This window comes from Schistocerca serialis, unplaced genomic scaffold, assembly GCF_023864345.2.
Source record: "Schistocerca serialis cubense isolate TAMUIC-IGC-003099 unplaced genomic scaffold, iqSchSeri2.2 HiC_scaffold_196, whole genome shotgun sequence".
In the NCBI taxonomy this organism is placed as follows: Eukaryota; Metazoa; Arthropoda; class Insecta; order Orthoptera; family Acrididae; genus Schistocerca; species Schistocerca serialis.
The window spans coordinates 27,501-32,500 of NW_026047758.1; the positions used below are offsets into that span (position 1 = coordinate 27,501).

Below are 5,000 nucleotides of genomic sequence, written 5' to 3' on the forward strand. Positions count from 1 at the left end.
TATCTAACCACCAGCATGGAAGAACATCCGGTGCATCCTCTCCGCCACATTACACAATCCACACTATCATAACCAGACCGGGAGGTCCACCCAGAAAACAGAATATCCCACCCTTCCGACATCCGCCATTGCTCAGCTAAGCCACGAACACCCACACATGTCCTACACAGGGGTGCACCCAACATCACAATACTGCCTCCTGTCACAGTACACAAACAATGGCAGGAATGAAAGACACAGATCTGCCACAACCTTGGAATCGGAGCGCCGCCTGTCATGAGCCACAAGTGCATCCTGACGTGACAAATCGGATGATCCCGCAGGCATGCACTTACGATAATCACTATCAACGAACCTGCCGCCCCCTCCCCCCCCAAAATACACCTTTCCCTACAACGTGTACCTTAACCTAAGCTATATTGTACCTTAACCTAAGCGATATTGTACCTTAACCTAAGGTATATCGTACCTTAACCTAACCTACATTGCGCCTTCACCTAACCTACGTTGTACCTTAACCTAACCTACGTTGTACCTTAACCTAACCTACGTTGTACCTTAACCTAACCTACGTTGTACCTTAACCTAACCTACGTTGTACCTTAACCTAACCTACGTTGTACCTTAACCTAACCTACGTTGTGCCTTAACCTAACCTACGTTGTGCCTTAACCTAACCTACGTTGTGCCTTAACCTAACCTACGTTGTGCCTTAACCTAACCTACGTTGTGCCTTAACCTAACCTACGTTGTGCCTTAACCTAACCTATGTTGTGCCTTAACCTAACCTATGTTGTGCCTTAACCTAACCTATGTTGTGCCTTAACCTAACCTATGTTGTGCCTTAACCTAACCTATGTTGTGCCTTAACCTAACCTATGTTGTGCCTTAACCTAACCTATGTTGTGCCTTAACCTAACCTATGTTGTGCCTTAACCTAACCTATGTTGTGCCTTAACCTAACCTATGTTGTGCCTTAACCTAACCTATGTTGTGCCTTAACCTAACCTACGTTGTGCCTTAACCTAACCTACGTTGTGCCTTAACCTAACCTACGTTGTGCCTTAACCTAACCTACGTTGTGCCTTAACCTAACCTACGTTGTGCCTTAACCTAACCTACGTTGTGCCTTAACCTAACCTACGTTGTGCCTTAACCTAACCTACGTTGTGCCTTAACCTAACCTACGTTGTGCCTTAACCTAACCTACGTTGTGCCTTAACCTAACCTACGTTGTGCCTTAACCTAACCTACGTTGTGCCTTAACCTAACCTACGTTGTGCCTTAACCTAACCTACGTTGTGCCTTAACCTAACCTATGTTGTGCCTTAACCTAACCTATGTTGTGCCTTAACCTAACCTATGTTGTGCCTTAACCTAACCTATGTTGTGCCTTAACCTAACCTATGTTGTGCCTTAACCTAACCTATGTTGTGCCTTAACCTAACCTATGTTGTGCCTTAACCTAACCTATGTTGTGCCTTAACCTAACCTATGTTGTGCCTTAACCTAACCTATGTTGTGCCTTAACCTAACCTACGTTGTGCCTTAACCTAACCTACGTTGTGCCTTAACCTAACCCATATTGTACCTTAACCTAACCCATATTGTACCTTAACCTAACCCATATTGTACCTTAACCTAACCCATATTGTACCTTAACGTAACCTAATTTGTGCCTTAACGTAACCTAATTTGTGCCTTAACGTAACCTAATTTGTGCCTTAACGTAACCTAATTTGTGCCTTAACGTAACCTAATTTGTGCCTTAACGTAACCTAATTTGTGCCTTAACGTAACCTAATTTGTGCCTTAACGTAACCTAATTTGTGCCTTAACGTAACCTAATTTGTGCCTTAACGTAACCTAATTTGTGCCTTAACGTAACCTAATTTGTGCCTTAACGTAACCTAATTTGTGCCTTAACGTAACCTAATTTGTGCCTTAACGTAACCTAATTTGTGCCTTAACGTAACCTAATTTGTGCCTTAACGTAACCTAATTTGTGCCTTAACGTAACCTAATTTGTGCCTTAACGTAACCTAATTTGTGCCTTAACGTAACCTAATTTGTGCCTTAACGTAACCCATGTTGTGCCTTAACGTAACCCATGTTGTGCCTTAACGTAACCCAATTTGTGCCTTAACGTAACCCATGTTGTGCCTTAACCTAACCTATATTGTGCCTCAACCTAACCTATATTGCGCCTTAACCTGACGCACGTTGTCGCTGAACCTGCTCTGTAATTGTTATGCAACTCGTTAAATTAGTGTAGTGTTGCCTAACCGCAACCCTCGCAATATAGTTCGCTATTCGCACTGCCCGGTCCCCTGTGTATCGCGTCATGTTAAACACCTTGCAGGTGTTGCTGACTTTCCACATGCTCCTGCTATACACTGTAATGTGGATAGCAGCAGGACGTACATGCCCCCCCCCCCTTCCCCCCTGCCTTCGCAAGCTGGTCGTTGAGAAGTTTGCATGTTCAATGCCCTTCGCATGCCGACGTACTCAGCCTACGTTGTGGTACGGCCTGTCACCTGTCCGCCGATGTACGCAAAACCCACAAACTGTACTGCACATTGGTCCGTATGTACTGAATGATACATCGTGGCACATGTGTGACCGTACGACGACTGCGCCTAGCAACGGCAGACCATACAGTCCAAATATTGTGCACGCAGCTACGTGTCGTCTCCCTATAAGAGCTGGATTGCAGTGTGGTACGCCATTCAGACGTGTGGGAGGAACGGACGCCCTGGATGGCGATCAGCATGAGCAGTCTGTTGATGTAGTGGAGCGTGTATTCGGACGTAGTCGTCTCTTCTCACACACCGTGATAGCATGTTGCACCGCGTTCCACATCTGCGACATCCTGCAGAGGCCGGCTGACAGTCGTTCGCGCAATGGACACCGCATACGTACGGGGGCTACCTTCCACGTGTTCTCGAGGCGTGCACATGTTGTTGCGTCTATGTGGGCAGACGTAGTGTGTTGTGACACCTGACACAGGCATGCAATACTCGTTGCAAATGGCGATGGACGTCTACGTTTGCTGGTGACGTTACGCAAATGAACAACAGGTAACCCGTTGTGGTGCGGTTGTTCTCGCTAGAGGTGAATCAGTGTTGGCGACGATCGGTCGAGCTATTAACCGGTTGTTTCAGGGATACCCACCATGCCCACGAACGTGAAAGGGGACCCACCATGCCCACGAACGCGAAAGGGGATCTGGGTGTGAGGCGATACGCGGCGGTGGCTGGGTGGGACCGTCCCCGGCCGGTGAGGGGGGGCCGCCCGGCGTGCTGGCAGCGCGGTGCGTGGGCGCACGCGCTACAGCCGGCTGGTGGGGGCGGCCAGTGGCAGGCGCGCCGGCCGACGGACGCGGCAGGCGGCGCAGCTGCGCGCCGGCGCCCCCTGCTCGCGGCGCCTTGCGGCCAAAGTAGGTCCTCGCGGGCCCGGTGCGAAGCGCGGTGGCCATCTGCAGTGTGCTGGTCCGATTGAGGACTGTGTGCGCTGAGGATGCGCCGCCGCCCGGCGCTCGGCGCCGCGACGCCGTCTGCTGCTCGGTCGCCCCAGCGGTTCTCGCAGGTGGTTTGTATCGCAGCTGTGCGGACGTGTTGGCGCGTGCGCTGTGCTGGGAGAGTTCGCTTCGGCACCCAAGTGGGGCTTTTGTCCTTCTGTGGCGCTGGCGTTGGAGCTGCCGGTCACCGTAGGTGGCGCGTGTTGTCTCCCGCCGGCAATGCCACGACAGCACGCTCCCGGGCCTCTGTCGGCAGCGGCAAGCTCAGTTGGGAGCACGGGTGGTCGCACCTAAAGCGTCTACTCGCCTAACTCCGGGCGATTGCGCCTCTCTCGAACCCGACCAAGTACTTAGGACGGCGCTGCGCGCCGCCGGGACCTGAGAGGGTTTCGAGGTGTGTTGTGCAGGGGAGCTCAGCCTCCTCCTGTTTGCAGAATAATTGAGCGGACGCTTGCGTGTTCGCGCGGGCCCCCGGGACACACTCCCGGGCGGCCGGCTGCTCAGCTCTAGTTGACGCAGCTCCCTGGTTGATCCTGCCAGTAGTCATATGCTTGTCTCAAAGATTAAGCCATGCATGTCTCAGTACAAGCCGCATTAAGGTGAAACCGCGAATGGCTCATTAAATCAGTTATGGTTCCTTAGATCGTACCCACGTTACTTGGATAACTGTGGTAATTCTAGAGCTAATACATGCAAACAGAGTCCCGACCAGAGATGGAAGGGACGCTTTTATTAGATCAAAACCAATCGGTCGGCTCGTCCGGTCCGTTTGCCTTGGTGACTCTGAATAACTTTGGGCTGATCGCACGGTCCTCGTACCGGCGACGCATCTTTCAAATGTCTGCCTTATCAACTGTCGATGGTAGGTTCTGCGCCTACCATGGTTGTAACGGGTAACGGGGAATCAGGGTTCGATTCCGGAGAGGGAGCCTGAGAAACGGCTACCACATCCAAGGAAGGCAGCAGGCGCGCAAATTACCCACTCCCGGCACGGGGAGGTAGTGACGAAAAATAACGATACGGGACTCATCCGAGGCCCCGTAATCGGAATGAGTACACTTTAAATCCTTTAACGAGTATCTATTGGAGGGCAAGTCTGGTGCCAGCAGCCGCGGTAATTCCAGCTCCAATAGCGTATATTAAAGTTGTTGCGGTTAAAAAGCTCGTAGTTGGATTTGTGTCCCACGCTGTTGGTTCACCGCCCGTCGGTGTTTAACTGGCATGTATCGTGGGACGTCCTGCCGGTGGGGCGAGCCGAAGGCGTGCGACCGCCTCGTGCGTGCTCGTGCGTCCCGAGGCGGACCCCGTTGAAATCCTACCAGGGTGCTCTTTATTGAGTGTCTCGGTGGGCCGGCACGTTTACTTTGAACAAATTAGAGTGCTTAAAGCAGGCAAGCCCGCCTGAATACTGTGTGCATGGAATAATGGAATAGGACCTCGGTTCTATTTTGTTGGTTTTCGGAACCCGAGGTAATGATTA

General features: G+C 51.2%; 1 non-coding gene across 1 annotated transcript in view; it reads left to right on the top strand.

The window, feature by feature from the left end:
* Positions 1-4,040: 4,040 nt before the first annotated feature.
* LOC126443846 (small subunit ribosomal RNA) overlaps positions 4,041-5,000 on the top strand; it is a 1,908-nt gene continuing 948 nt past the window's right edge. The window contains exon 1 of the ribosomal RNA XR_007582223.1: positions 4,041-5,000. This exon is cut by the window's right edge and continues 948 nt beyond it. This is a non-coding gene — a ribosomal RNA (small subunit ribosomal RNA).